At 29.6% G+C, this 12,020-nt stretch overlaps 1 protein-coding gene across 4 annotated transcripts in view; it reads left to right on the forward strand.

Annotated features, from left to right (window-relative positions):
• LOC124543124 (disco-interacting protein 2) overlaps window positions 1-12,020 on the forward strand; it is a 63,863-nt gene that overhangs the window by 6,141 nt on the left and 45,702 nt on the right. The gene's annotated exons all lie outside the window — the stretch shown is intronic.

The raw sequence follows: 12,020 nt of genomic DNA on the forward strand, positions 1-12,020 counted from the left end.
TACGTATAAATTATTTTTATACTAAATATATTTTTTTATTAATATATTTTAATAGTGATGTTAAATGGTAAGCACGAATTCTAACGAAATAACTACCAAATCTTTCTTAAAATAATAATTAATTGCTGTTAATCGAGTATCATATAAGTCTTAGCTGAGTTTCATTTGAAATGTTTCCACGTACGATATACTCATCAGAATTCACTTACTGATGAATGGACACGGATAAGTTGAATTGGTCCGATGTCGATGCAACGCCAGTGTGGTACTTACAGCATACCACGTGCACGAAGCGTATGCGTCCTGCATAAAAAAACATTAGCATTTTATAAGTCGTTCTCATATCGTAACTGCGATAGTGGCTATCAATATGCATGCTGTTAATAACTCATATCAACCGGTTTTCGATTATGTTGACAATACGAATAGATAAATACGGAATTACTTTGTAAGCGTAATGTTATTAGCAAAAAATATTATCGTTAATTAAATATTAGATTTTGATTAATAAATTGCAATGTTTTCAACAAAATAGTAACATATGTATATCATGTTCAAATGGTTTTGTTTGATTTAAATTATAATAATTTATTAAAAAGGTAGACTAAGGTGGTATATAATGAATGTTTACGTAAAGCTTAGTTATTTTTGGTAAAAAAAAATGACTTTTATCGGGGAATCTTCAACAATAAGTTTCTCAAAAAATATATATATTTCAAAGTTGTTGCACTAACCTCTTGTTAGCCCGAAAGTCAGCTAAAAAGTTTTTTGTACCGTGTTAAAATTCGGTTGATCACTTACTGAATTATTTGAACCGTGATTTCTCGCCCTCTCTGGAATAATAATGCTAATATTCAAAAAAAATGCAATTTGTATCCTTGAAGAGTAATATTAATAAATCATCCCGGTACCGGAATTACAAGGAACGTCCCTCAATTCAATCTGTGTTAAATTTTTCAGTATGAGAAAAGGTACAATAATATTTACATAATCACATTAAGACAGGAATATATTTTAGTCTTCGCATTAATTGAAATTAATAATAAAGTATTCCTAACTTATTGTACTTGTCTACGTGGCGGATTAAACTAAGTAGAGATGCGGTCTGGTTTGTTTGACACTGTTGGGCTTAAGCAATGTGAAGTGATATTCGTTACACTTACTTATCTAAGTGATTAATATTACATAAGTAATTATACTATCTTTATAAAACCGCATTTCTCATCTTTAAATACTCCTAGGAGTAACAAAAAAAAGCTTTTAATCATTTCCGAAATACACGTTGATGGATTAAGTTAGGTACATTAAAATATCAAAAGTTACGGATATAAATATCATTGGGTTTTATTTTATTTGTTTTACTGTCTGTTTCGATTTTGCACGCTTTAAATAATGATAAAAACCAGACCAATTTTTAAACGATGACGTATACACGTTTGCTAATCAATCTAACCATCCATACTGTGCCAATGCATCGCACAACACACCTCATATGTTTTTTCAAGCTTTTATTTAAATATTTCCACTCCTACAGGTACGATTGTAACTGGCAATGTTTATATAGGTAAACGTTTAAAAGTAATTATGTTGTTTTGTATGGTTTTACTTTATGAGAATTTAATTAAACTAATTACATAATAGGCTATTTGACTGGTTTTTAAAATCCATTTTGTATTATTTAGTAGAGGTTAAGGAACCCAGTAAAAGTTGATTTTTTTATTTCTTAGTACATATTTGCCGAAAAATATCATATTAAAAATTCCATATTTAAATAGCGTGCGAAAACGCTACTTGGACAATATGGCGCTGCAATGGGGTCGGTGACGTCACTTTACTGTATTTTAATCTGTGGTACATATAGTATAAAAGCAATGTTTACAAGAAAGTGACTTCATCATAAGCCCGGCCAATCAGGAGCGTTTCGTGTCACGTGACAAACGTTTGAAAAAATGCATTTTTATTTATTGATTTTCGAATAAATTAAGTACTATTTTCAAGTTTCGTTAGTAAATAACCATTTTTAAACTCATTATCTACACTGATTACAATAATTCACAATTTATTTTTCGCGTTGTCAAATAGCCTATTGCATTTTTTTCGAACGTTGTTGTCTTCTATTGTTTCTTGTTTGGACAGCGCTCTCTTGCTCAGTGCAATCGACAATTTCATTTTAAACTCCTTCTCAATATTGAACTATATTTTAAAAAATCAACTGACTGATATAAGTGTGTTAAAGCCGGAAACATTAAATACATACACAAAACATAGCTTTTTAATTTTAATTTTTAATGAATGCTCAAATTTCTTAGTTGCAATAGGTACTGTTGCTGGTAGTTCATATCATTCATAGGGTTTCTATTTGCGTTTTTCTTAAATATGTCTGTGTAATAAATGATGATATCGACTCCGAGCCATTTCATCCGACGCGTAATTGCAATTATGAACACTTGATTAATTAAGCCAGCAAGCAGCAAGTACAGTGTTCATTACACCGAAACATCACATATTGTTTGTAACAATTACAAATACGTATAATTAATTAGAATGCATTTCAATTGAGGTACTGTGGTTATTATATGTTCAGAAAGTTGATAAAAATGTATGAGATGTAATCTAATAGCTTTGTGATGTTTCTCCAATAAATATAAATAAAGCTTCACTTTGCGAACATCCTCATTATGAGAAATAGTCTCAGAGTCTACATATGTATGTGTATACATATGTATACATACATATTTATTAATGTTTAACGACTTTTGTCCCTGACAGACTTTATAGCATGTATAAAGTTAAGGATTTCAAATAAAAGCAAATCTACGAGGAAAAATTATATGCATAAATATAGAACGAATATGAACGGAAAAGTGGAGAAATGTGCGGAATTCTAATAAAGGTATGCTCTGAGCTTTGTGTTTATCACTTTAGCCGTGTCATTTGTTTGAAATTGAATTTTACTGAATGTAAGCGGGACGTGTCACATGTGGAGTCAAAAGCCTTTTGTTGTTTACTCGATTCAGTTTTGTTATGTAATACGACACATTATGTTCTTGACGTCCGATAACGAGATTGTATTTATTAAACGGATTGCGGATAAATCATGTAAGTTTCCCCGTTTATCTATCAGCCTCAAATTTGTATTTCCGTGCTGCCTCTAAGTCAAATTAAATTACGATCGGTTCAGTGGTTTAGCCGTGGTTGCTAAAAGGACAGATAGAGTTTCTTTTGCGTTTATAATGTCCGATATATTTTTTATCATTAGTTTTAAGAATTTTTTTATTTTTGTGTGCAGGCTTAGGTTTTATTTTATTGTATTATTTTTTATTTTGCGGTTTCGTATTCGAACAAGGAACTCTTATTATTTCGTCATATCCGTTTCTCTACCCTTATGCTCCAACTGTTACCAGCGCAGCTGCTACAAGCGTCACCTATTAATTATATATTTAAAACTTTTATTGGTAATAATATCGATAGATAACCTTAAATTTTATCAGATAAAATGGTCAAAGTTGAGTCGTTTTGCTGTATTAAATAAGAAGTAAATTAAATAAATTATTACAAATAAATATCTCCAAACTTACAGACTGTATCTCAAACAGTTGAACAGGTTGTTAAAATTAATAATTGAATATTATGTTCATTGTGTATCCAACATTCAGAGAAACTCGGCTGCAGTCAAAACTTGTTCTGACAGTTGCTTCAACAGCTCACTAGGGACAAGTCTAATTTAAACTTTCAAAGGTCTGTTCAATATGCGTTGCTTTACGTAGCGCGATTAACAGGCACGTGCGAAATAGTTAGCGGACACCAGCACGCTTAATTTAAACAGCAGCTGTTTAACAGAGAAAGTATTTATTCTTAGTAGTTGGTTGATAGGGAAATTAACTCTAAGGAATCAGGAATTCGTTACCATTGCTTCTCCGTAACCAATGACCGTTATAGATTCGAGTTACCTGCTTGTAAGAATTACAGGATATATTTTCGATCAAAAGAAAATTGTTATTACTATAAAAGTAATTCCTAGATGTTTACTTTGATCTCTGGATGTCAGAAACAATGTCGGAAAGCGAACAAACTAGCCATCGATATATAGAATAAATTTTATACAATAAATTTTATATATATCCCTTTTAGAAGTAGGTCAACAAAGTAGGAATGTGTAGTTTCTGTGTATTGACTTTGTTTTGCTCCTTAGTCAGGCAAAGAATTCATATCAAAACATTCGCCTACATCCAAACAGCATGCGAACATGTTCAATCACTTTAAATATGTTTCATTTACTCATCTATTGCACGATGAGTCGAACTCTTTCATTTCCCTTGTTGTATTGCGAATTGGAATTTATTCAGGAAAAATGAAAAAAGATTTCCGTGCATTTTATATACTTACATTTCTTTTCTGCAGCAGCATTGTATTTAATTGAATCATTACTTTGAACGGATTGCATTTACAATTGAATAAAAAAACTGTTAACGATCTTAAGACTGTAATAAGGCTAGGATTAAATTTTTAATTGGATAGATCGAATGGTTTAACTACCCGCTTTTTTTCCCTGAAAAATCTATTATAAAAGAAAATTTCTAGAGATCCGCTAAAGCAGGTTTAACTTATATCATTATTATTATTACAAATATGAAATATAAAGACATATTCATATCATAATATTTAATCAAATTGATCTAAAATTATAGCGAATATGTTCGTATTAATGACATTACATTTGAATAAAAGGTTGATTATTTTCACAAAGTTTTAGTCTTTATAATGGCGTTTATTCAAATTATGAATAAACGCTTTGCGATAAACAACTGACAATTCCTGATTGAATAAGTTAAAACGACACATTAAGCTTCGTGTAGGGATGGGAAATGAAAATAGTTGTAAACTTGAGAAGCATACGAGACAGCTCAGTTATTAAAATAGTTGTAAGCGTATGCAATCTACCTATGTGTTAAATTAATACAGTAGATATTCAAATAGCCCATATATTATAACACAAGTACTTGAAAAGCAAAATCGAAAAGAGTGAATAAAAAGGTAAATCCTAAAAGGATCGATTAGTTTGGAAATCTTGATAGGTAAATACTAAAGTAATATGTTATAAGATTTCAAGTGTACTTAGATACTTCATATATTAGTATAATATTCAATTAAATAGATGCAATAGTGGACATGTATGTTGTGTGTTCCTTATTATATCTTCCGATTCAGACCCCTACGCTATTACGTCAATGGTTTAATACCCAATTAGGTTTGGCCACAACGAGCATTCTAGCCGTAACATTGCTTGGTAATAGAAATACATATCTTATTAATAGTACCGATGAAATGTATTCATAGAACATAGATTAGGAAGTTAGACAATAGGTGGCCATTTAAGATAGAGGAGCGTAAATTAACGGTAAGTAATAATTCGTTTATTTAATATTTTACTTGATAGCGCTTTGGGCAAGCCTTATCATCAGCTGGTCCACTTGCCTGACCAACTAACAGTATGACATAAAAAGTAAGGATTGTAGCCAATACTTTCGAAATATATATGATAATTTCCGCCGGTTAAATAAATAATAAAAAGTGAAAATATATACGAGTATATTTTGTTATACACGTTCTCAAATATTGCAATGAGTATAAAATTATCCGTTATATTTTATTGAATGAAGTCCGATTATTTTTTTATTTAAAAGTCATACAGGACATTTTGAACGATAGTTTCGTTCCCCTCCTTTTACGATTAACTAGCTACCTGTCTCCAGTCAGCACGGGTACAGTTAGGGTTTCCCCATGTTGTTATGAAAATTGTTAAATATTTCAGACATAACTATGCAATTACGTATCGAGTAATGGATAAATTAATGTTTTTTTTGTGAAGGAGAATACTTTGATGCCCAATTATAGAGACATGAAAATTCCACATCAATTGGATTATTATTTTTGTGGAATAAACAAACAAAATATGTCATGTAAACAAAGATAAACAATGTATAGGAACGAAAATATATGTATAAATTTAAATCATTGTAAGAATGTCGAAATATAAAAAGGATGTAGTTTTTGGTTGAAAATATTTTTATATATTGTCACGAAACACGATTCTTCCTTTTGTCCTACCTTACGACTGGTCGATAATGAAACAGGGAGGCTGCTTTGGGACTTCTAACATAGGTTTATGTATGTATGTATACATGGCGTCGTCTGCTTTTGGCTAAGCCCACTTGCTTAAACACATTTTAGCTATTCTTAGAAACTTACGGTTTGAGATTAGCGTAAAATGTAATTAAATAACAAAACTTTAAATATATGAATAGTATCTGTGTAATATTATCTACAAATTTATTTAAGAAGAGTTTGATCGAGTTCTATTATTGTGTTAATATAAAGCCGACGATGAGGGGATTATATTGTACAGCATTTTCAAGGCATCGTACTGTGCCAATGCTTAAAGGCGAGTTGCCCTTTGTATTGTCTTAGTTTGCCTTCCGTAACAAAGTAAATCATTTCAGCTGAAGAAAATCCTATTGTGTGCATCTATGAGAGAAGAGCAGAAACTTGAACATGTACATATTAGTTCACTGTAGCGTGCAACTGAAATCGCTTTAATTAACATTAAGGTTTAATATTAAGCTTTCCGCAATTCTGTTCTGTGTGATAATATAATACAAGTTGAAGTTATTATTGAAACATAAATAACTCTCTAATGGAAGTTATTGATTTTATCAAACCACACTTTATATTTTGTGGTAACTGTAATTACATCCGAGCATTAATAGAACACTTTGTCGAGCATTACGCCCTCGCTGGTTTAATTAAAATTTAGTACATGTAAGATGTCAAATAAATTATCACATTTCATAAACTTTAAATCTTTTGTGTTCGTGCATTCCGCGAATGTAACTAAATGTTAACATATAAATTGAAAACAAATGTCTACTTGTTATCCAAATTTTATTTTGTTGTTTTGTTTAAATAATATCGATGCTAAAGTTTTTAAATAGTACAAAACAATCGTAATACAATATTACTGCATTATATTTAAATACGGTTTTAAGTTCTATGAAACTTAGATAAAAATAAAAAGGTGGATTTAAATAGCGGTGTGCACTTTGTTCAGTTGATAAGATTTTTAAATTTTGTTGCCGGTTCTTCTCGGTATAATCTATATTCTGAATCGTCGGTAGCTTTACTTTTAATATAGTTGTTTAAAATTACATTTTTCTTTTTTATTTATTAATCTTGTCAATATTTCAATGGATCCGGACCTGATTATTCTGCAAAGATTGTATGCGATAAGTATTTCGAAGTATGTATTAGGTTTTTGCAAGAATGTCATCTGTTCCTACAGTCATAGGTACCTACAGAGATAAACGGGCTAATGCTTTCTTTCATTATTGTTTAAAATATTTTCAATAGGCTCTCTCGCCTTGTCTTATTCTCCATAAAATATTAATCATTTCATTTTAATATTAATCATCGAAATGTTTTGCAAAACTAAAAAAAGATTCCGATTGAAAATGTTACTTTCAAATCCTGGTTTAAAAATTCCCTGAACAGTTTTACTTAAATATAGCAAATATAAAGAGAATTTGCTGCTTTCAATCAGTTGTGGAGTACGAGTATACACTTCTAATATTTTACCTGATTCATGTTATTTTCATTAGTAACGCTCTGCTAATATTTGTTCTTGTGTACTTGAAAAATGTATTTCAAACACGCTTCGGAACAGACAATATTTTTACATATTTACGTTTTCAAGAATATATCAATGCAACATTTCCAAAACTACCAAATATATTTATTTAAATACATTTTTTTCTTATAAATCTACGACGGGAAAACTTCGTCGAAATTATTTGAGTACAAGATTTTCGTATTTTTTTCTGTGTGACTCTTGATATTTATCAGTAGTTCATTTATTCTAACTAATATCTTATCATATTTTTATCGATCGGCTTCGAAGTATCTATACAGTCATTATGAATACAGATAAAATATGATGCAGTCGCAAAAATATTTCATGACAATAATCATCCTAATGAATATGTGTAATAAAATTGTTTATCCGCCTAGTCTATGCAAAAACCTTTTATTATAAATTAATTCATTATATGTTTGATGGTATTCAAAAATATACAGGTGTGTCAAACTTTGAAACCCTTTTTTCATTCAATACACATTAGTTATCATTAATTAGTTTAAAATCACTAATTATAATAAATATATTGTTTCTAAACCTAAATGATGAATATATTAGCTACTAAAATAGGTGATTTTAAACCCTGAGATATTTTAATTATGATTTCAGTACTTGGAAATAAATAGATTGTTTCTAAACCTAAATGATGAATATATTAGCTACTAAAATAGGTGATTTTAAACCTTGAGACATTTTAATTATGATTTCAATACTTGGGAAGCCAATGTGTTATTGTTTGGGCTACGAACAACAAATAATCAAACGGACAGACAACAGTTGCATATAATGAGGCTATAAAATCGGAAGTCAGTTTAAAATTCAGGTCAACTGCCACGAACAATACTATACGCAATTGATGTCGCTTGAATACCTCGTAACGGATTATCAGCTTAATTACTTCAGTAATAAAAAACAATTTCATTTGCAACAATTAAGATAGTTTTGAACATTGTCATCAAACGCACTGTACTTACGTTGGACATAACAAGTGAATGTTAGGCTAACGAAAACCCATAGCGGAGCTAGTCTGTAGGTACATTCACTTACATTATAATTATTATGTACAAATACGCTTCAGTCACTACCGTGATTGCACAAATCAGCCGCAACAGATAACGTATTCAATGGACCGGTCGACTTAAAGGGCTGCCTCGATCTCCTTTTATATTATCATTTGACTGATGGATCACAATTGTGACACTATTTTTAACAAATTGGTTTGATTATATTAAATTCCGCTTGAAACAATTTTTTCACTTCCACCACAGGTAATACGATTTTTTGTGTTGGAGGCAAACCTACATCTTATAAACACACAACTAAATATTGTTTCACATTTAATGTTCCACCGTTTATGTTGCTTGCAAGATAAACATTATTTAATTGTAGATATATGTGCCTGCCTTTGATTTATATTAATAAGTATATTGAAATCTCGAAAGTTGGCAGTACTGCGGAAACGTTCCAATTAATTGAATCTATAATTCTGCTACAGTGACTAATTAACCACAAGTATGGAAGAAGGGTCACTCCGTACTTAATAAAACAATTCTAATATTATAAAGTGGTTGAGTGTTTACAATATAAGGTAATACTTATATTATTAGTAGCAACTTTATTTTCCGTTGTAAGCGTCGCGGTTTTATATTTTTTTCCGTAATATTATACAATGATGCAACCAGCTAAATGAAGATATAATTGTAAGTATAATGCAAAAATATTATATCATTCTATAACGTTCTTTAAAGAAAGATACAATTATAACACGACATATAATTTTAATAGCTGATTTTAATGTTATATATAACTTCAACATATTGTTATATGAATATAAACAAAAACTGTGTAAACTTAATTTAACATTCGAAATATTTTCCTCTTGCATATCTCTTCAATTGCATTTTTCATTAATTAATATCATTAAAGACTTTTTCATGTTCGTCGAAAGTATTATTTGTCCTATCATAAGTATTGAGGTTCGTGGTATTTTAGGTTGTTACCTATTCATGTCATTTTTTTAAATTTAATGTTTGACAAAGAACTTTTTAGCTGTTAATATAACTTTATAATTCAATGAATGCTAAAAATAGTTTTCAAGAAGAAATCGTTAAAATAACATCGATAACAAGGTGGATTACCGACCTTAAAATGAGAATATTTACGTTATAAATTTGAAATGATGATTAATTGAAGCGCGTTTATTTTACAAAATACACAATATTATTATATTAAAAATAGAACTATCAGATATTCGTTGTGTTTAATAGTAATTATAATTACTGAATGTTTAACTTTTCCATTTATTAAAATTCAATATTATTTTTATGAAACATGTTTTCTTAGGACATAATATATGCGAAACAACATTATATAATTTTATAATAACCGTGCTGAATGTTATGAAAAACAAAGTATTACATTTAATTGCATATGATTATGTAATTTTGTTTGACAAAGAGAGTGATTATTGTGTTTTCTTATTAAGATTTCTCAGTAGATTCTAGATTTCGTACTGATAAAACTGAGACCTATATAAATTATTTAAAAACGATAAAACATAGACCCGGATTATATAAACTATTTTTAATTTATTTCATATCTAAATTAATACGTAATATCCATATGTTATATAGCATTCATTTTAAAAATAATAAAGAAAAAAATATACGTAGATACAATAGACATATTTTTGGAAAACTTTCGATAATCTGAACTTTTGCTACTACAATATATATTTTTTTGATTTGAATTTAGAACAAAATTTTTATATACACGTATATATTGTGTGATAAGTAGGAAGACAAGTGGACCACGTGATTGTGAGTGGTCAAGTGACCGTCCATATATGAATATTGACACTAAGAAATAACCATTTCTAAGTCAATATGTTATATCCCTTGTGCTGTATTTACACTGGCTCACTCAACTTTCAGCGGGAACACAACAATACTAATCATTGCTCTTTGGCGTTAGTATATGTATATAATGTGGTGGGTTGTACATACTTAGACGTGCATGCCCAAAGCCTTACTACCGAGTATAATGATTTACTCAAGATAAAAGGCTTTGTGTATTTATTTTTGTTTTCTTTATATTTTAATCAGATTTAAAATATATCTGAAATTACATTATCGTTTCTCTATCTATCTATGTTTTAATATTTCTTTCGTATGACTATTATAGATTCATTTCTAACTACAAGGGTGAATTTAATATTTCAGTGCTATTGAGTCATCTGAGACTAACCGGTGTCGCGACTTCTGTAAACTAAAATGTTAGTTAACAAAAGTCGTTGTCCAGACGTATTGATTTTTGTAGCGCAATTCTCGTAAATGAATAAATGATTATAAATCTTCAACATAAAGCGATGTTAACAAATTTTATCCATTATTACTATTAAATTTTCCAGTGTTCATTTTAGGTATATAATTGTGAGTACGTTCGGTACGAAAAAGGTTTATTTATCGATAAGCTATCATCGTAACATGAAACATAAAGTCAATATAAATGTATACTTATTTCTCATCTAAAAAGAACTATCGATATTTAAGGAACACTCGTCTTATTGATCCAACACTATAAAAGCAGTTGCTATTCGCAGCGACGTTATCTTATTGTATTCTATTTACAAGAGTTTGTCTTTTGATTTCTGCAGTGTAAGAAGTGTAACTTATATCTCGGTTCGACAACTATCGCCGGTGGGGTCACTAAGTTGATTTGTCACAAACATTTTACGACGTTACTTATGAATATAAACGTTAAAATTATATATATTAATGGTTCTGGTTGTTATAAAACCGAATAATGAATTGTTATATCTTAAAATGTTGATGTTGTTGCCGCCTTTATGTGACGTCATCGAAATATTTGTTCGGATATGACGTTTTTGTAAGTTTTCGTTTGATGGTCGACTAGACGGCGAGGTGTAGCAATGTACAAATACGTTGATAAATCAAAGTGAACTCGCCGAGCGATTTCTCTTTACTACATTTTTATAAAGAATTATCTGGTTTGTAATTTACAAACGTTTAAGTACTCATGTCTTGAGCTAAGAGTCCGTTACAGTGGCGACACTTTTTAAAATAAATATGACTTTAAAGTTATGCGTACTTAAAATAATTCGTTTTATAATCGAAGGGATGTTATTATTTAAAAATATGTATTTATTGTGTAATGTTATATTTGATTATAATTTCTCAAAACAAGCTAACAACAACGATTTGACAGTTTTGCGTTAATATCTTTTGAACGATTCTTCAGAATACCCGCTTCGCTTGATGTTATATAATATTGACAATACTCGATGTCGCCTAAGAGCTGATGCATGTTT

Source organism: Vanessa cardui, chromosome Z (genome assembly GCF_905220365.1).
Source record: "Vanessa cardui chromosome Z, ilVanCard2.1, whole genome shotgun sequence".
Taxonomy (NCBI): Eukaryota; Metazoa; Arthropoda; class Insecta; order Lepidoptera; family Nymphalidae; genus Vanessa; species Vanessa cardui.